At 37.7% G+C, this 22,423-nt stretch overlaps 1 protein-coding gene across 1 annotated transcript in view; it reads left to right on the forward strand.

The window, feature by feature from the left end:
- The first annotated feature begins 14,521 nt into the window (after nt 1-14,521).
- The window catches only part of LOC133636153 (tubulin epsilon and delta complex protein 1-like), a 118,259-nt gene continuing 110,357 nt past the window's right edge, over nt 14,522-22,423 (forward strand). Inside the window, exon 1 of the mRNA XM_062029879.1 lies at nt 14,522-14,674. The gene's annotated coding sequence lies outside the window, so the exon portion shown is untranslated. The remainder of the gene's footprint in view (nt 14,675-22,423) is intronic.

Consider the following 22,423-nt stretch of genomic DNA (forward strand, 5'->3'; position numbering starts at 1 on the left):
AGAGTCCCTTCTTCCCGAACATCCGCCGAAGAGCAAACACAATTAGTGAAGTAAATATCGGGAGGACAGAGGTTGTCTGGACATGGCGGATGAATATCAGCCTCTGACCTTGCCATCGAACAGCAAGCTGTTCTCCCCGTTTCTCTTTCCGTCCCATCGTCCCGTGAATGAGGACCGACAGGACTGAAGGTAATGCCGCTTCGATACTCGGCAGACACTATCTTAGGTCACTCGTGTCTGTAATTGAACATTTTCCCACATCAGAGTGAGATGTGACAATATCATTCGGCGCGCGGCTCTTCAAGGACGGAGCTCATTTTCTGAACAAAAAGAGAGGATTCAAAAGAACTGAACATGAAGACTGAGGCCGAGAAAAGTATCTTCAATTTACACCTCAGCTCTGTTCCGTCTGTGTGGAGTTCGGCTTTCCATTATTTGCTGACTTCATTGACGACTTTCAATTGTCAACGTAAACGTACACGTAAAGGGGAACTGCACTTTTTGGAATTTGCCTATCGTTCACAATCATTATGAGGGACAAGATGACAAAAGTTTGTTTTTTTTTGCATTCTAACATGTAAAAAATGGCTTGTTCTTGGTGGCTAGCAATGCAGCTAATCATTTCTACCTCTAAATCACTTTAAAAATGCATTCAAAAACCGTCAACAATACTTGACTTGATTTACCTTCTGTAACCTGTATAATAACCTGTAGCAACATTGTTATTGTAAGAGTGAACACTGAAGAACTGTTTTTCTAGCGTAGTAACACATCGGCGTGCTACGATATTAGCAGTAAAAGCTAACTACGGAAAAAGATAAGCTATTTTCTACGTCAACATGAAACGTAGTTGAGTGTGTAATGCACAACGTGATAGGACACCAATGTGTACTGACTGAAAAACATGAACAATCATATTACAGTATCTGTAAAGTATTATTTCATGTTGTTTGTACATAGTGCTGCGTATATCATGATCAATATAAAGTGTGACTTACTCGATGGACAGTTGTCTGTTTGGTCCAGCTGGCCGGGTACGTTTTTTCCGGTTTATTTAAGTAAGCACTCCATTTATGTCGAAATACCTTGGCTTCAAATTCCACATTTTTCAACTTTGAGTCACTTTCACTTCACTCTCTCGACTTTCGTCTGCTCCAAGGTCTCACTCTTCCTTCGTGCTCGCTTGTGTAAGCAGTAGTTCATCATCCGTATATTCAGCTTCAAAAATATATGGTTGTGTATCCACATTTGTCCAAACATAGTCATCTTCTTGTCTATTACCATGTCTGCCATGATTAGAACACACTCGCGTTTGTTTCCAGAAGTAGGAACACACATTTGTTGCCAGACTTTGGAAGTGCGTTGCTATGGAAATGGAAATAAATGGGCAGATGAAGTCAGTGACTAAATAAAATGACCAAAAAAGGGTAAATATACTATATATATATATATATATATATATATATATATATATATATATATATATATATATATATATATATACTTGCTGTGTGTATATTGTACATATTACATATTGTTATGAAGGTGTCTGTCACTACATTATATATACAGGTATATATATATATATATATATATATATATATATATATATATATATATATATATATATATATATATATATATAGATATATATCTATATATATATATATCTATATATATATATATATATATATATATATATATATATATATATATATATATATATATATATATATATATATAGATATATATCTATATATATATATATATATAGATATATATCTATATAGATATATATATATATATATAGATATCTATATATAGATATATAGATATCTATATATATATCTATTTATATAGATATATAGATATATAGATATATATATATAGATATATATATATATATATATATATATATATATATATATATATATATATATATATATATATATATATACTTGCAGTGTTTATATTCTACATATTACATATTGTTATGAAGGTGTATGTTACTACATTATATATACACTTGCAGTGTGTATATTGTACATATTACATATTATTATGAAGGTGTCTGTTACTACATTGTGCATATACTTGCAGTGTGTATATGAAACATTTTACATATTGTTATTTAGGTGTCTGTTATTACATTATATACATGAAGTCTACAACGGTGACTCCCAGTAGCTACATTTTCCAAGCATTTTTTGTCATTTTTTAAATCCTAAAGAAAGAGACGTGTGTTCTTGACACTTAAAATTATTGTGAACGATAGGGAAAATTCCCCAAAAAGTACAGTTCCCATTTAAGGCCACAGAGCACACCAGTATACAAGCCGCACCCACTAAATTTTAGAAGAAAAATATTGTTTTCCATATATTAGCCGCACCAGACGTACAGCATTATATAGACACCCCTGGTCTATAGCTAGCTAGTTAATGCTAGCGAGTAGATACTGGTCGATACTGAAATATCGATACCGTCGATTGCAGATCTTTTTAATCTAAAATCGAAATTAAAATCAAAATACTGATACTTTTGATACTTTAGTTATTTGAGATAATGAATATGATTAACAGGAACATAGAGTAAAGTAACTTAATCATGAAACTCTTCTCTGAATTAGTGTTTCTTAACCAGAGCCGCTAAAATATCTGTTTCCCAGCAGGGGTACTCGGTTGTAACACCAATGACCATCTCAAACAAACAGAAGAAGTCTTGGGCTAAAGTCATAGAGAAGTTTCTTAAGCGCCAAAATAAAGACTAAAGTGGTGAAATAGCAACACTTAAAATACACCACTTTTTAAGTACCACAAAATCAGTAACATCACACAAAAAGGGTTCGTACAGACTCAGAGCTCGGCTATGGGACTGAAATTTGCTGCTAAAAGAGAGAAAATAAGGTAAGTAAGTAAGTACATTTTATTTATAAAGCGCTTTTCACAGATAAAATCACAAAGCGCTGTGCAAAACATAGGTAACGTAAAACAACAATTCAATTTAAATCAACGGGGCAACATCAGAAAAAGGATACAAAGTGGATTAAAAATGATAGTTAAAAGGTGCATTAACTAAAAGCTTTACTAAAAAGAGAAGTTTTCAAATGTTTATAAAGTTTCAACACAGTCAAGATCATGAAGGGACTGGTGCAAATTGTTCCAGCGTCTGGTAGCTATAGCATGGAAAGCCAGGTCACCACAGGTTTTAAAACGAGTTTTCGGGAACTTTAGAAGACCCTGGCCTGAAGACCGCAGGCTGCGCCCTGAAGAGTAGGGGTATAGCAAGTCAGTGATGTACTGAGGGGCCCCACCATGCAACGCAGGGAATGTCAGGACTACAATTTTAAGCTCATTGCGGAATTTAACTGGAAGCCAATGAAGACTGGATAAAACGGGGGTGATGTGGGCTGTTCTGGGTGCACCGGTCAAAAGTCTGGCAGCCGCATTTTGTACAGTCTGAAGTAGGGATGATGTTTGATAAGAAATTATCGAGTTCGAGCCCATTATCGAATCTTCTTATCAAACCGATTCCTTATCGATTCTCTGATCGAATCCAGATAGGTTGTTGTATATGGAAAAAACACAATCTTTGGTTTAACAAAAGCTCACTTTTATTTTATGAGAAAAAAATTAAATAAAATAAATAAATAAATATTGACTGTTACCCCCTTAAAAAAAAATATATATATATATATATATATATATATATATATATATATATATATATATATATATATATATATATATATATATATATATATATATATATATATATATATATATATATATATTAAGTGGGATTTTTCAGAAAAAAAATAAAATACAGTAACACAAAAACAGCCTGTCTCTGTGATCTGTGATCACTATAGGTGAATAGCCATGCCTTGAGGCGTTTTATCCGGTCCATTATTTTTGCTGCTTGTGTGACATCACAGGAAATGACGTAGCTCAGTCTAATGACTGAGCTACGTCATTTCCTGTGATGTCCCACAGGGCATTTCTTGTGGGATGGGATTCGTTCCAAGGGATTCGAATAAAGAACCAACCCTTTTTCTTTACTATAGTGGCCTCGATAACGGGAACCGGTTCTCAAAAAGGGATTTGAGTCCATGGAATCAGTTATTTTCTTATCGAACGGTTATTTTCTTATCGAACAACCGGGAGAACCGGTTTCGAACGTCATCCCTAGTCTGAAGTCTCTTTAGTGTTGACTTGTTGAAAAGAGTGAAGAGAGAATTGCAATAGTCAACGCGAGACGAAATGAACGTGTGAATGATCATTTTGAGATCCAATTTTGACAACAAATTTCTGACTTTAGAAATATTTTTGAGATGATAAAAACAGTCGTTGACGACAGTGACCCTCCAAAGACATCAACTGATCCAACACAACCCCAAGGTTTCTGAGGCTGCTTTTAACAGATGCACCCAGAGCACCAAGGGAGTTCTTGATCAGGGAGATCTTTTTATCAGGGGCAATTATCAGAGTGTCCGTGGGGTTCAGTCCAACAATTTCTTACACTGATTTTGTCATGATCTGTGGTCTGGATCATGTTTTTTGTTATTTTCTGTTAGTTTAAGACTCTAATAGTTCCTGTTTTTGTGCACCCTTGTTTGTTTTAGTTTTCATGGCGACCTATTAGTTTCACCTGCCTCTGGTGTTTGGGACACGCACTTGCTCTAATCAAGAGACCAGTATTTAAGCCGGTCTTTGCCTGTCAGTCGGCCTGGCGTCATTGCTTGTGTCATGCGGTTGTTTGTTTCATGCTTAGTTCATGCTGCTCGTTTTCATGTGCAATCCCAAGTTTTCGCTAGTTGTTCGATTCATGCCGTGTCCACGTAAGTGTTAGTTGTTTCATGCCACAGTAAGTCTTGTTTGATTCCATGCCATAGTCCATGTTAAGTGTTTAGCTTCTATCTTTCCTGCTTTAAGTTGTTTTTGTTTGTTAGCTTCTCGTGTGAACGGCACGCTTTTCTTTTGTTTGGTTCCGGTCTTTGTCCTATGTAGGATTCATTGAGAAAATAAATATGTTCCTACCTTCAAGTCCTGTCCGGAATAGTCTGTTTGCATCCTGGGAGAACAAACCTCGCAGTAAGCTGCGGAAACCTTGAAGTATGAAGCCGAATCACTGTTGGCATTGCAAAAATGGCGGCTGTTTAAGATAAAGCATCTTTTGTGTTAATGTTCCTTAAAGAAAAGTTGGCGCCTTGAAATAACACGTTTGTCATCCTTTAACTCAAACTACGAGAGATTGTCTTCAATAGCAGGATTGTCTCTCTCGCTTCTGTTGCACACTTGACAGAAGACAAATGACGGTCCATCGCAATCCATTCATCGGGAAATGATAAACAAGACCAGACAACAGATTTCACGAATATGGAAATCTTTGAGTCATGTGCCTGTTCTCCGTGGATTAATATGATTACGGTCATTAAATTTGCAGGGTAATGAGTTACGGAAATGTCAGCTCGTGAAAGCTTCAGCACGCTGCCAGTTAGGCATCATTTATAATCAGCTGCTCCATGTAGAGCGAGGACACATTTATAGCAGCACACTGTCATATCAGATGGCCAATGTTTGGAAGTGACAGGACGTAGATTATATTCATATTCATATTGGCTTGAATCATTTTCTATAAAACCTTTGGCTTGAAAAACGCGCAAAGTAATTGTACAGGACACGCACACAAGGGCTGGGCATTGGCTGAAAACTGTATCGCGATATACTTGTCGACAATTACTTATATTTTTTATGACCTATGGAAAATAAGGCGCAGGGTAAAACATTTTTATTTGAAATGTAACCTTCCTCTGATTATATCCTCAGCTATCAAGGCAGAAAGAAAAGGAAATGTCAACACGACCATGACACATATTCAATAATACACTCTTAAAATGCTTAATAAAGTGTAAGAAAATGTTGCAAAGTGGGAAGATGTAAACATAGAGAAACCTGAGAAGAACTATTTTCTGCAGGTTTAGTGCCAGGAAATAACAGCTGTGTAACATTAATTTGCCCTGTTAGGGCAAATTAAGGAATTTTTGTGATGCAGTAATGCACCACACAAGGGTGGTGCATTACACCACACCCTCGTGTGGTGTTCGGGTCTGTGGGACCCGTTTTCATTTTTTACTAAAAGAAAAATGATACAATTAATTAATTTTTCAAACTGAGACTCACTGACTTTGGCTCATTTTCTGTGAAGAACATATATCAGAATACTGATTTAATGACCAAACACCATACACCCCCCACCCCCCCTACACATTTCTATTACATATAAGATGTCCGGGTCCACTGGACCCGGGGCTAATAGAAGTGTGGAAATTGATGTTCTGTACACCACACGCACACCCACTCACCCACCCACACACCCACACATACACACACACACACAGCAGGCCTAGACAGGAGGAGGACAGAGTGTAGGTACACAGAACATCAGAGGGTCAAATGTGCGAGAAAATGAGAGCAGACAGTGTTGACAAGCAACCTTGTGTGGAAACCGCAGTTGCAGAAACACAAAAGAAGAATCCCTGTGGGATGCAGAAACTGGCAGAGAAATTTTCCGTGCAACGTTCATATTGTTGTTACTCAGCCAGCGTTTGTGGGTCTGATGGACCTGTTGCATTTTGTGGCTTTTAATGCCTCACTTTTATGTTAAAATACTGAACAAATGTTTATTGGGATAAGGTAAACATCTGTTCAGTATTTGAACATAAAAGTGTTTGATTGGAAGGCATTAAAAGCCACAAAATGCAACGGGTCAATCAGACCAACAAATACTGGCTGAGTAACAACAATATGAACATTACACAAGGGTTAAATATCATTATTGTATCGGTCGATATCGATATTTATTAAAATGTTTTATGACGTATGGAAAATACGGAGCAGGGTAAAACTATATTTTATTTGAAATGTAAATTCCTCTGATTATAATCCCCACAGCTGTCAGTTGGTAGAATGGCCGTGCCAGAAACTAGGGGGTTGAGCCAAGGATGTCGTTGTGACTTGTGCAGCCCTTTGAGACACTTGTGATTAAGGGCTATATAAATAAACGTCTCCCCCTACTTCTAGAGCCACAGATTTTCCCTTGGAGAATGTGTCAAGTTGTTTTTTGTCTCTTTTCTTATGGCCAAAATACTGTAGGTTTCTTTATTTCACTATGGTTAGCAGCGTCCTTTCTGTCCCTAACTCCTCCAGCACTGTTCTGTCCAGCTGACCGTCAGTAGCTTCCTATAAGACCTCAATTCGAAAGCTTGTATTTTCTGTTCGTCCTTAGAGGGCAGTGTCTATACTTTGCAGCCGTACATCACTACGGGCCATACCAGAGCCTTCAAGAGCCTCAGCTTGGTCGACATCCGTAGATCCCTGTCCTTCCAGATAACCTCCAGAGGACCAAGGGTTGTCCATGCTGCTCCTTTCTGTCCCCAACTCCTTCAGCACTGTTCTGTCCAGCCGACCCTCAGTAGCTTCCTATAAGACCTCATCTCGAAGGCTTGTATTTTCTGTTCGTCCTTCGAGGGCAGTGTCTAAACTTTGCAGCCGTACATCACTACGGGCCATACCAGAGCCTTCAAGGGCCTCAGCTTGGTCGACATCCGTAGATCCCTGTCCTTCCAGGTGACCTCTAGGGGACCAAGGGTTGTCCATGCTGCTCCTTAGGACGTGTAGGACATTTCAAATGAATCAATTGAAAGCCCGCCATGCAGACGCACACAATGAAGTTACCGCGGCTAAAGCTAACAAGGCGGGACAACAACAAACTCTGACAGATTAATTCAAGCGGAAAGAAAAGTTTTCACAATAATTCCAACGTGGTGTCGGCATTTGTGGTAAATTAATGGAAATTATCGTATTGGATGATCAACCGCTTTCCGTGGTAAGAAATGTGGGATGTAGCCACCAGTCATAGATACCTGACCAAAACGACCTGTATAAGACTGTTAACAAACTCACCTCTGCAAAATTACAGGACACAGACTTGACAAGATATCTGGGGTAGTGATTCTCTTCACAGCACATTGGGGCACTACAGAATCTCTTAGAAACCAGGGGTAAGTATTTTTCACACAATTTCTATGAAGTAAATGCCTTCCAAAGCATCCTAAAAATGGTAAAATATCTTCCAAAAGGGCCCGCATGACAAACAGCAGATATTTTTCAATTCTTCTATTTTTAATGTTTCAAATCAACGTCACCCAGGGGTGTGAATCGTTGGATACCTAACGATTCGATCAGATCCAAATTACCGGGGGGACGATTCCATTCAGAGTTGATTCTCGATTCAGAATTAATTCTAGTCTGTTCCACACGATTCTCAATTTCCAGCGGACTCTCGCAATGCATAATTTGGTATGATAATTCAAATGAAACTTTTTCACCATCAGGCTGCATGGAAATGGCTTAAAATGTAAAAATGTTCTTTTTATAACATGATTGTATGGATGGATGATTATATATTTGATATATTACACGGTTTCCCCTAGTTTGCCAAAATACCTGTGGCAGTGGAGTGTGGTTATGGGCGTGGTCACCATGACGTCCTCACATAATTTGCATAATCTGCTATGATAATTACATTTTCTATAAAATGGCTCAAAAATGTATACATGCATTTCAAAACAAACCTGTTGTTAATTAGTATGAACATATTTTATATCGTTTTGCAATATTTTAAATTCTCCTAATATTTGCACATTTTGTAGATGGCTGCCTGCGGGCATATTTGGGATATATTAAAGTTACATCCACATCACAGACATGCTGACAACGCTCCAGACAATACCGTGCGTTTTGTTTACATCCGGTTTCGGCAGCATTGTTTTCGGCGATCCAAGTCTTGTCAATAGTGCGCAAATACTGGATTAATAAGGAATTTCTGATTCTGATTCTGATAATAGGCTATGTTTATCCATTCATACTGTAACAACCTGCTGGCGGCAATGTGTTCGTGTGGTTTTGAGTTGATGTTAATTTTTCCCACGATCAAAAACACACCGTACGTGCCTGAAAGCACATTTGTGGAGAATGAGGAAGTGTTGTTGTGTGGCGGGGAAGCTCAGAGACGAAAGTGTTTGCACGGGAGGTAAAACCTGTTGGATGTGTGCCGTTTGTTAGCACAAAATTGGCAATAAAAGTTAACAGCGTCAGCCTTTGTGTGACTTCTTCTGGGGGCTATAATACATCATATTACTTACATTTGTTTTCACATAAAAATAAACCTTTATTTTCAAGGTGTGGTTATGCGTCCGATTCAGTTGCATTAAAGAAAAACCCTGTATTATTGACTTTTTTTCTTTTTTTAAAAAATTATGAATCGATTTAGAATCGAGATGATTAAGAATCACGATTTGGTTGTGAATCAATTGTTTTGATAACCTCTTGTAGTGGCGTGAATCTTTGGGCGCCTAAGGATTCGATCCGATTCCTGGGTTAACGATTCAGAATCGATTCTCAATTGAACACGATTCTCGATTTAGACCGACTCTCGCAATATATTATTTGGTATAATTATTACACAACTTTTTCAAAATGGCTTACGGATTAGAAAGCTTCTTCTGGTTGCATAAAATTGAAGAATTAAAAAATAAAATGAATACATATATACATTTTTTAATCGACTTTTGAATGTGAATCGATTGAAATAAAAAATTAACATCACAGTTTAAAAAATAACTAACTCTTAGATAATATTGTACAAAAACAACAGAATAGAATGTAGGACAAACAAGAACAGCAGTTTTATGAAGTAATGTACTAATATTGTACAGCATGTGGACGTCTACTGTATCTCCTTTCAGCGGCTTCTCGATATTTTCCTGGATAAATGTTTAGATGTTTTTTTACGTCCTTGGCTGGCGCTATGGACTCATTCTGTTTCAATGTGGTGCAGACTTAGCAAGTGCCATGCTCCAACCGCTTCACCAAGTTAGCTCGCTACATGCTCTTTCGCGCTTTTGGTCGGATTTTACGGGGGTTCCCTGTAACATTCAACACGCCAACTATTGGAGGGGAGGAGGGTAACTCAAATTTTGGCCTGTAACTTAAAGCATAACATTAAACGCCTTTAATTAGTTTTGCTTGCAATTTCGTTGTACGATGTACAATGACAATAAAGATATATTATATTCTTCTATTATATTCTTTGAGTGAAGGTACCACTATCAAATATTAAACATTACAAGAATATAGTCATTATCATTTATGCATTGAATTCCCCTCCTAAGTGTCTTATTTCCAATGCACTCACACTTGAACATAACAATGTCGACCCTGAGGAAATCAAATGTTGACGTAAAACAATAACAGACATGTTCTATCATAGGGGAAAAAAATCATTTTGCGCACAGAAGCGTGTTGTATCGTGGTGTCGGTCTATATGCAAAAACATCTTCATTACTTTTGGAGCTCAGCAGATTGCATCGCGGGGTTAGGTTGTGTTTTATTACAATGAGCGCCAGATGACGGTCCTATTTCCTTTGAGGCTTTTTCCCCTCTCCTTCACCGTCTTCTATTCTATTAAACCGAGTCAATTATGCGGAAACCAGAATGCTTTAGTGGGGAGCCGGGTGGACATTTTCCAACAGACGGGCCCCGAATGCAAACATGACGCGCGAGATTGTGGCGATGATGAGGGCATTGAAATCCTGCAATTGAGACAAGAAACATCATGATTGCACTCTGATTGAGTATAATTAGCCATGGCCTTTTATATTTCCTCACACACTCCCTTTTAATTAAAACTAGACTTTTCTGGTCACGCATTACGCAAGAATGTTTGGCAAGTGATCAGCACGGTGGCGCTTACATAAAAAGTCGTCAAAAGTATGTAAGTGTGCCCTCTGTCAGTATTTAAACTCGACAATAATGATAGTTTAACTCCCTTTCATTTGGTTAAAAAAGTTGTAGTTAAATTGACTTACTATGCAACAACAGTAATGACACATAGTTGTAGTTAAATTGATATGTGTCTTTACTGCTGTTACATAGTAAATTAAAATAACTACAACTATGTGCCATTACTGCTGTTACATAGTAAATACATGTAACTACAACTATGTGTCATTACTGCTGTTACATAGTATACACATGTAACTACAACTATGTGTCATTACTGCTGTTACATAGTAAATACATGTAACTACAACTATGTGTCATTACTGCTGTTACATAGTATACACATGTAACTACAACTATGTGTCATTACTGCTGTTACATAGTAAATACATGTAACTACAATTATGTGTCATTACTGCTGTTACATAGTAAATACATGTAACTACAACTATGTGTCGTTACTGCTGTTACATAGTAAATACATGTAACTACAACTATGTGTCATTACTGCTGTTACATAGTAAATACATGTAACTACAACTATGTGCCATTACTGCTGTTACATAGTATACACATGTAACTACAACTATGTGTCATTACTGCTGTTATATAGAAAATACATGTAACTACAACTATGTGTCATTACTGCTGTTACATAGTATACACATGTAACTACAACTATGTGTCATTACTGCTGTTACATAGTAAATACATGTAACTACAACTATGTGTCATTACTGCTGTTACATAGTATACACATGTAACTACAACTATGTGTCATTACTGCTGTTACATAGTAAATACATGTAACTACAATTATGTGTCATTACTGCTGTTACATAGTAAATACATGTAACTACAACTATGTGTCGTTACTGCTGTTACATAGTAAATACATGTAACTACAACTATGTGTCATTACTGCTGTTACATAGTAAATACATGTAACTACAACTATGTGTCGTTACTGCTGTTACATAGTAAATAAATGTAACTACAACTATGTGTCATTACTGCTGTTACATAGTAAATACATGTAATTACAACTATGTGTCATTACTGCTATTACATAGTAAATACATGTAACTACAACTATGTGTCATTACTGCTGTTACATAGTAAATACATGTAACTACAACTATGTGTCGTTACTGCTGTCACATAGTAAATACATGTAACTACAACTATGTGTCGTTACTGCTGTTACATAGTAAATACATGTAGCTACAACTATGTGTCGCTACTGCTGTTACCTAGTAAATACATGTAACTACAACTATGTGTCGTTACTGCTGTTACCTAGTAAATACATGTAACTACAACTATGTGTCGTTACTGCTGTTACATAGTAAATACATGTAACTACAACTATGTGTCGTTACTGCTGTTACATAATAAATACATGTAACTACAACTATGTGTCGTTACTGCTGTTACACAGTAAATACATGTAACTACAACTATGTTTCGTTACTGCTGTTACACATTAAATACATGTAACTACAAGGATGTGTGCTGTGTGTTGATCCTGCTCCCTGAATGCAGCATGCCTGTGGTGCACACTTAGTTCTCTGTGGGTGTGAGGTCCCGTCCTTGCAGAACACGGCGTACTCCATCCCTGACAAAAGCTCTGCCTTTATCACCTGATGCTGTGAGAGCCAAACGAGGCTTTGGCCATGTTCGCTCGTTTATCATTCGCCATCAGTGAGCAACAACAAGGACTGGGAGGACCTTGGATGCATGCTCGTGCTTTGTTTTTTACCTTTTCTCTCCTTTTTTTCATATTTATAGTCCAGCAGGTTTAGAGTTTGTGGTCTTCTGGGAACACAAACATACATGACAGTGGTGTTTACGTCGTTTGGAGGCATGTGGGACTCCTTATATGGTCTGTTTACAATAATATACAATGTGGCAATTGATACTAGCAGTGCTCTGATATGATATTGATAACGGTTTGACAGCTATGAGAAAAATAGTATGCGATGATATCAGCTTGCATGTAAAATGTATATTGTCATGTACGACACAAGCAGTGTTGTGGCAAGTGTACTTGTTTGTGATATCATGTGCGATACAAGCAGTCCTGCAGAGTGCTTACTTGTGTGTGATATCATGTCCGATACAAGCAATCCTGCAGCAAGTCTACTTGTGTGTGATATCATGTGCGATGCAAGCAGTCCAGCAGTGTGTTTACTTGTGTGGGAGATCATGTGCGATACAAGCAGTCCTGCAGCATGTTTACTTGTGTGTGATATCATGTGCGATACAAGCAGTCCTGCAGCTGTATTTACTTGTGTGTGATATCATGTCCGATACAAGCAGTCCTGCAGCGTGTTTACATGTGTGTGATATCATGTGCAATACAAGCAGTCTTGCAGCTTTTGTGTGTGATACTGTGTGTGATACAAGCAGTCCTGCAGCTTGTTTACTTGTGTGTGATATCATGTGCGATGCAAGCAGTCCTGCAGCTCTCTTTACTTGTGTTTGATACTATATGCAATACAAGCAGTCCTGCAGCTGTGTTTACTTGTGTGATATCATGTGCAATACAAGCAGTCCTGCAGCTCTGTTTACTTGTGTGTGATATCATGTGCTGTACAAGCAGTCCTAAAGCTGTGTTTACTTGTGTGTGATATCATGTGCGATACAAGCAGTCCCGCAACGTGTTTAATTGTTTGTGATAGCATGTGCGATACAAGCAGTCCTGCAGTGTGTTCACTTGTGTGTGATATCATGTGCAATACAAGCAGTCTTGCAGCTTTTGTGTGTGATACTGTGTGTGATACAAGCAGTCCTGCAGCGTGTTTACTTGTGTGTGATATCATGTGCGATGCAAGCAGTCCTGCAGCTCTGTTTACTTGTGTGTGATACTATATGCGATACAAGCAGTCCTGCAGCTGTGTTTACTTGTGTGATATCATGTGCAATACAAGCAGTCCTGCAGCTCTGTTTACTTGTGTGTGATATCATGTGCTATACAAGCAGTCCTAAAGCTGTGTTTACTTGTGTGTGATATCATGTGCGATACAAGCAGTCCCGCAACGTGTTTAATTGTTTGTGACAGCATGTGCGATACAAGCAGTCCTGCAGTGTGTTCACTTGTCTGTGATATCATGTGCGATACAAGCAGTCCTGCAGCGTATTTACTGAAGTGTGTGTGTGACATCATGTGCGATATAAGCAGTCCTGCAGCTATGTTTACTTGTTTGTGTGATATCGTGTGCGATACAAGCAGATCTGCAGCTGTGTTTACTTGTGTGCGACATCATGTGCAATACAAGCAGTCCTGCAGCTCTGTTTACTTGTGTGTGATATCATGTGTGATACAAGTAGTCCTGAAGCTCTGTTTAATTGTGTGTGATATCATGTGTGATACAAGTAGTCCTGAAGCTCTGTTTACTTGTGTGATATCATGTGCCATACAAGCAGTCCAGGAGGTTGTGTAACCCATATGGAAATATAGTGTCACTAATATATTCTCCCATTATTCATTTCTAATCTATGGTGTGCCAAAGTCACTTTGGTCACTTTAAAAAATGTTAAACTTAATGTGTCAAAGTCATGTGGTCACTACAGGGTTAAATTAATGACACATGCACGCAGCACGTTATTCACACGTTGGCCAGTAGAGGTCGCATGCACCTAGTCATTCCAGACATTCCTTCACTGAACGTCAAAGAGTGAAGGCACGAATCATATCGTTGTGTTGCAAAGACAAGGTTTATACGCTAGAATACTTGTCATTTCTCAAACTGAGTGTTGGAAAAGCAGCATAAGATAGCCTGGTTCCAGTGGGAGCCGGGTTGCTGTGTTTTGTGCTGCTGAGAACTCCAGTAAGTGTTACTTTGTGAGTGAGGCCTACTAGCAAGCCCGTTAGCCTAGCCATCCTGTTAGCGCTAAAGAGAGGAGTCTGATAACAAGACACAGAGTTAAAATGTACAAAACCAACTGGAGTAATATGATGTCTTGAGAGAATGCCTTGTGACATGTTAGCATGTTACAGTTGGATAACTTTATTGTATTTTCGTTTTGTGTAAAAGAGAGGTTTATTTAATGTTACTGTGTTCAGCCTTAGCAGTGAGCAGAGGAGCTGCATTCATTCCCATGCTGCTAAAAGCACCCCCGTCATGCTGCTTAAAGGGGAACTGTTGATACATTTCATTTATTAAATTGATACAGTAAAAATCATAACCATTATAATACATAATGACCAAAATGTGATTTCAGTTAAATAATCATTTATTTTATTTTGTGATGGTTTAAAAAGTGATTGATTGATTGAGACTTTTATTAGTAGGTTGCACAGTGAAGTACATATTCCGTACAATTGACCACTAAATGGTAACACCCGAATACGTTTTTCAACTTGTTTAAGTCGGGGTCCACTTAAATTGATTCATGATACAGATATATACTATCATATATACTATCATCATAATACAGTCATCACACAAGATAATCACATTTAATTATTTACATTATTTACAATCAGGGGTGTGAAGGGGGGGTAGGATATGGACATCAAGTAGTGGACATAGAGAGAGAGAGAGAGAGAGAGAGAGATCAGAAGGCATAAGAAAAATAATCTGCATTTGATTGTTTACATTTGATTATTAGCAATCCGGGGAGGGTGTTAGTTTAGGGTTGTAGCTGCCTGGAGGTGAACTTTTATTGCGGTTTTGAAGGAGGATAGAGATGCCCTTTCTTTTATACCTGTTGGGAGCGCATTCCACATTAATGTGGCATAGAAAGAGAATGAGTTAAGACCTTTGTTAGTTCGGAATCTGGGTTTAACGTGGTTAGTGGAGCTCCCCCTGGTGTTGTGGTTATGGCGGTCATTTACGTTAAGTAAGTAGTTTGACATGTACTTCGGTATCAGGGAGGTGTAGCGGATTTTATAGACTAGGCTCAGTGCAAGTTGTTTAACTCTGTCCTCCACCTTGAGCCAGCCCACTTTAGAGAAGTGGGTAGGAGTGAGGTGTGATCTGGGGTGGAGGTCTAGAAGTAACCTGACTAGCTTGTTAATTCACAGTTCATAATTTAAAGTTAAAAAGAAAAAAATCCTTAAATGGATGTAACTCATTTAATTCGTTGAAGTCTTAAGTAAGAGGTGAAGCTACTATAGTTTTCATGATTTGATGCTGCTGTTAAAGTCTTACAGACTTATATGGAGTACAGTGTGAACCGACCAGTATTCATATGTCCATAACTAAATGGTTAAAATGAGTAACTGTTTATTGATTTAAAATTGAAGTTAATATGGTACCATATGGAAGAGAACTAAGAGTAAAAAGAGTATTCTAACTGATTACATTCTGTACTGCTATGTGCAGATTGTTTTTTTGTATGATCCTGAAGTCTGGTTCCAAACTGGACTGGAGTTATGATGGCGAGCCAGTCCCAGTGAGTGAGAGTCTGCGGAGAGGGAGCGTTTGGATGTGGTGTGGCCAGCTGCATCGGTCTCCACACTCTGCAGCGACCTATAACTGAACTGATTCACCATCAGAGTCGCAAGTATTGAACCGAATCAGTATGGAATAACGGATTATAATAGAACTAAGGATTCCCAACCAAGGAATATAGACAGTGTTCAATTCATTATTACCCGGGTAGAGTTTAATTTTTGAAAGGACGATTTAAAAAGGACATTTCTTCTATTTTGCTACTTTTGAATTTTTGCAACAGAGCTCTATTTTTATTTATTTTTGGGGGGTATTTACAATTTAAAAAGCACACTGTTCATGTGTTATTGTTTATTATTGTGCAATAAATTTGCCAGCGGTTATTCTGTGGTCCACTAAGTACGTAACGTCTCATTGCGAGTCTCTCAATTATACAGCCAAGAACCTAGTAATCTTAATTGTTGTACTAACCTGCTATCCTACAGTAGGGGTGCTACACTGTGTTTACTTGTGTGTGATATCATGTGCGATACAAGCAGTCCCGCAACGTGTTTACTTGTGTGTGATATCATGTGCGGTACAAGCAGTCCTGCAGCGTGTTTAATTGTTTGTGATAGCATGTGCGATAGAAGCAGTTCTGCAGTGTGTTCACTTGTGTGTGATATCATGTGCGATACAAGCAGTCCTGCAGTGTGTTCACTTGTGTGTGATATCATGTGCGATACAAGCAGTCCTGCAGCGTATTTACTTGTGTGTGTGTGACATCATGTGTGATACAAGCAGTCCTGTAGCTATGTTTACTTGTGTGATATCATGTGCGATACTAGCAGTCCTGCAGCATGTTTACGTGTGTGCAATATCATGTGCTATACAAGCAGTCATGCAGCATGTTTACTTGTGTGTGATATCATGTAAGATGCAAGCAGTCCAGCAGCGTGTTTACTTGTGTGTGATATCATGTGCGACACAAGCAGTCCTGCAGCTGTATTTATTTGTGTGTGATATCATGTCCGATATAAGCAGTCCTGCAGCGTGTTTACCTGTGTGTGTTATCATGTGCAATACAAGCAGTCTTGCAGCTCTTGTGTGTGATACTCTGTGCAATACAAGCAGTCCTGCAGCATGTTTACTTGTGTGTGATATCATGTGCGATACAAGCAGTCTGGCAGCTTTCGTTTGTGATACTATGTGCGGTACAAGCAGTCCTGCAGCGTGTTTACTTGTGTGTTATATCATGTGCAATGCAAGCAGTCCTGCAGCTCTGTTTACTTGTGTGTGATATCATGTGCGATACAAGCAGACCTGCAGCTCTGTTTACTTGTGTGTGATATCATGTGCGATACAAGCAGTCTTGCAGTGTGTTTACTCGTGTGATATCATGTGCGATACAAGCAGTCCTACAGAATGTTTACTTGTGTGTTTGACATCATGTGCAATACAAGCTGTCCTTTAGCTATGTTTACTTGTGTGTGATATCATGTGCTATACAAGCAGTCCTGCAGCATGTTTACTTGTGTGTGTGATATCATGTGCTATACAAGCAGTCCTGCAGCATGTTTACTTGTGTGTGTGATATCATGTGCTATACAAGCAGTCCTGCAGCATGTTTACTTGTGTGTGTGATATCATGTGCTATACAAGCAGTCCTGCAGCGTATTTACTTGTGTGTGTGACATCATGTGGGATACAAGCAGTCCTGTAGCTATGTTTACTTGTGTGTGATATCATGTGCTATACAAGCAGTTATGCAGCATGTTTACGTGTGTGTGATATCATGTGCGATACAAGCAGTCATGCAGCGTTTTTACTTGTGTGTGATATCATCTGCGATGCAAGCAGTCCTGCAGCTCTGTTTACTTGTGTGTGATATCATGTGCGATACAAGCAGACCTTCAGCGTATTTACTTGTGTGTGATATCAGGTGCGATACAAGCAGTCTTGCAGCTTTCGTGTGTGATACTATGTGCGATACAAGCAGTCCTGCAGCGTGTTTACTTGTGTGTTATATCATGTGCGATGCAAGCAGTCCTGCAGCTCTGTTTACTTGTGTGCAATATCATGTGCTATACAAGCAGTCATGCAGCATGTTTACTTGTGTGTGATATCATGTGCGATACAAGCAGTCCTGCAGCGTGTTTACTTGTGTGTGATATCATGTGTGATACAAGTAGTACTGCAGCGTGTGTACTTGCTATTACACATATGCTGCAGTAGTTATTGTATTGCACATGATATCACACAATTTACATGCAATCCAATATATGCCTGTTTTTTTGCGGTTACTAAACAGTATTATTGAAATGCAACAATGCTCAACAAGTTTCATAATGTATGTATTATAAACTAATCTGATCAAAGCCCCAATTTGACCACGTTGTCATTGATATCAGATATTTCTATTAGTGTCATGTGTGATTTTCTTTGCCAAGCCTTCTGCAGCAGGCTGACATTGCGTGAATATTCTCCCCGGGGTCTGTCAAGTCCCTCGGGGGCTGCAAACTCGTAAGCCATCACTGGCTCTTTGTCTGCCAGGAAAATCAAAATGTCACATTTTCCTGGGTGACAGCGTTACGTAATCGCCGTCATGTCAGCTGTAGGAACGACCTTGAGGACAAAAGAAGGCGGCGCAGGAAGAACCGAACGTGGTCGTCTTTTTTTTCCATTTAAGGTGCACACAAGGCGGGATCATTTTTGTGATTAATTAATTGATCTAATTAGTTAATGTCTTTTTTGCGAGCCCTCGTTTCTACATTATCAATGCTACATTTGTTGGTGATTAATCGCATGAATTATTGCATTAGATTTGAAAGCCCTGTTGTTTACATTATTAATCCAATATTTTTGTGATTAATTGCATGAATTAATGACTTAAATTTGACAATCCGAGTTTACACATTGATTAATGCAATATCTTTTTTGGGATTAATCGGTAATACCTTTTAATTTGACAGTCCTATTTTATAGATGTGATATTTTTGTGATTAATCGCATTAATTAATGCCTTGTTTTATACATGGTTAATGCAATCTTTTTTGTGATTAATTGAATGAGATAATTATTTCCTTTTGACAGTCCTCGTTTATATATGACTAATGCACATTTTTTTGTGATTAATAGAATGAGATAATACCTTTTTGTCATGATCTGTGGTCTGGATCATGTTTTTGTTATTTTCTGTTAGTTTTAAGACTCCATGTGTTCCTGTTTTTGTGCACCCTTGTTTGTTTTAGTTTCAATGGCGACTTATTAGTTTCACCTGCCTCTGGTGTTCGGGACACGCACTTGCTCTAATCAAGAGACTATTATTTAAGCCTGTCTTTGCCAGTCAGTCGGCCTGGCGTCATTGCTTGTTTCATGCGATACCATAGTTCATGTTGCTCGTTTTCATGACCGATTCCATAGTTAATAATATTTGTTTCATGCCACAGTTTAGTGAGATTTTCATGTCTATAGTTTCATGTTTCATGTCCTAAGTTTTTTGGCTGCAAACCTTGTCCGTAATAGTCCGATTGCATCCCGGGAGAACAAACCTCGCAGTAAGCTACGAATCCCCCCGTTATGACACTTTTAATTTGACAGACCTAGTTTACATATGATTCATGCAAAAAAAAATTTTAATTAATCGCATGAATTTATGCCTTAAATTCGACAACCCTAGTATATACATGACCAATGCAATATTTTTCGCGATTAATCGCATGAATGGATGTCTTAAATTTCACAACCCTAGTTTGTACATAATTAAGGCAATATTTTTTTGAGATTAATCGCATGAATTTCTGCCTTAGATTTGACAGCCCTGTTTTATACATAATTATTGCAAATTTTTTGCGATTAATCACGTGATAATGCTTTAAAATTGACAGCCCCAGTTTATAGAGGATAATGCAGTATTGTTGGTGATTAATCGCATGAATTACTGCGTTAGCTTTGACAACACTGTTTTATACATTATTATTGCAAATTTTTGGTGATTAATCATATGTGATAATGCTTTAAAATTGACAGCCCCGGTTTATAATGCAATATTTTTGTTGATTAATCGCATGAATTCATGCCTTACTTTCAACAACCCTAGTATATACATGGTTAATGCAATATTTTTTGTGATCAATTGCATGAGATAATGCTTTCAATTTGACAGCCCGAGTTTATACATGACTAATGCAATTTTTTTGGGATTGATAGAATGAGATAATACCTTTTAATTTGACAGCCCTAGTTTACATATGATTTAGGCAATTATTAGTTTTTGATTAATCACATGAATTCATGCCTTAAATTTGACAACCTTAGTATATACATGGTTAATGCAATATTTTTTTGTGATCAATTGCATGAAATAATGTTTTCAATTTGACAGCCCGAGTTTATACATGACTAATGCAATATTTTTTGCGATTAATCGCATGAATTGATGTCTTAAATTTGACAACCCTAGTTTGTACATAATTAAGGCAATATTTTTTTGTGATTAATCGCATGAATTTATGCCTTAAATTCGACAAACTTAATATATACATTGTTAATGGCATATTTAATTTTATTAATCGCATGAAATTCTGCGTTAGATTTGACAGCCCTGTTTTATACATTATTATTGCAAAGTTTTGGTGATTAATCATATGTGATAATGCTTTAAAATTGACAGCCCCGGTTTATAATGCAATATTTTTGTTGATTAATCGCATGAATTCATGCCTTACTTTCAACAACCCTAGTATATACATGGTTAATGCAATATTTTTTGTGATCAATTGCATGAGATAATGCTTTCAATTTGACAGCCCGAGTTTATACATGACTAATGCAATTATTTTTTTGTGATTAAAAAAATGAGATAATACCTTTTAATTTGACAGCCCTAGTTTACATATGATTCATGCAATTTTTTTTTGGATTAATCGCATGAATTCATGCCTTAAATTCGACAACCTTAGTATATACATGGTTAATGCAATATTTTTTTGTAAACAATTGCATGAGATAATGTTTTCAATTTGACAGCCCGAGTTTATACATGACTAATGCAATATTTTCCGCTATTAATCGCATTAATTGATGTCTTAAATTTGACAACCCTAGTTTGTACATAATTAAGGCAATATTTTTTTTACGATTAATCGCATGAATTTATGCGTTAGATTTGACAGCCCTGTTTTATACATTACTATTGCAAATGTTTTGTGATTAATCACATGTGATAATGCTTTAAAATTGACAGCCCCGGTTTATAGATGATAATGCAATATTTTTGGTGATTAATTGCATGAATTCATGCGTTAAAATTGACCGGCGCAGTTTATAAATAATCAATGCAATATTTTTTGTGATTAACAGCACTTGATAATACTTTCAATTTGACACCCTAGTTCATACATGATTAATAAAGGATATTTATTTATTGATGACGTTATGCATTTCTTTACTAAGAAAATTGAACTCATCAGAGAGGAGATTAAAGATAACGCGTTCCAGGTCCAACTGGGTTCTATTAACGCAGATACGAATGTACGTACGACGGGTATTGCGCTCCAAAATAATCTCTCTCTTTTTGAAGAAATAACAATAGAGGAAGTCCTGCGACTCGTAAATGGGACAAAACAAACATGTTTACTTGAGCCACTTCCTGAGAAACTTATCAAGGAGCTTGTGGAAGTCGCTTCCTTGCGGTCCCACTGACAGACACCTCAAAGCATCCAAGCCTGCAGGTTTTAACAAAGTTTTAATGATCATACGTTTTATCAACAGTTTTCTTCTCCCAGAACGTGACTTTTCAGTCACGTCCGTATCCTCTCTCCCCCTCTGCTCCCGGCCGCTTACTGTTGAAGACAACGGATGATTAGATTAACACGTACCACCTGTGAAATCTAATCACCTGCCAGCTGTGTCTCACCGTCAACACATGCCCCGCCCCTGCCCGATGGCGCTCGTCCTCAGTACCATGGACAGCGGCGATGATTTTTCCTCCTGCAAGCATCGCTGACTACACCTCCCCCCACAGAGCTATTTGTAATATTAGGACCATCGGTGCTTATTGTTATGAACTTATCACTTTCCTCTGGTACTGTTCCCCTAGCATTCAAAAAGGCGGTTATTCATCCTCTGCTTAAAAGAATCGAATCTGACCTCATGGTAAACTACCGGCCGGTGTCCCACCCTCTCTTTATCTCGAAAATC

Source organism: Entelurus aequoreus, linkage group LG20, assembly GCF_033978785.1.
Source record: "Entelurus aequoreus isolate RoL-2023_Sb linkage group LG20, RoL_Eaeq_v1.1, whole genome shotgun sequence".
NCBI classification, from domain to species: domain Eukaryota; kingdom Metazoa; phylum Chordata; class Actinopteri; order Syngnathiformes; family Syngnathidae; genus Entelurus; species Entelurus aequoreus.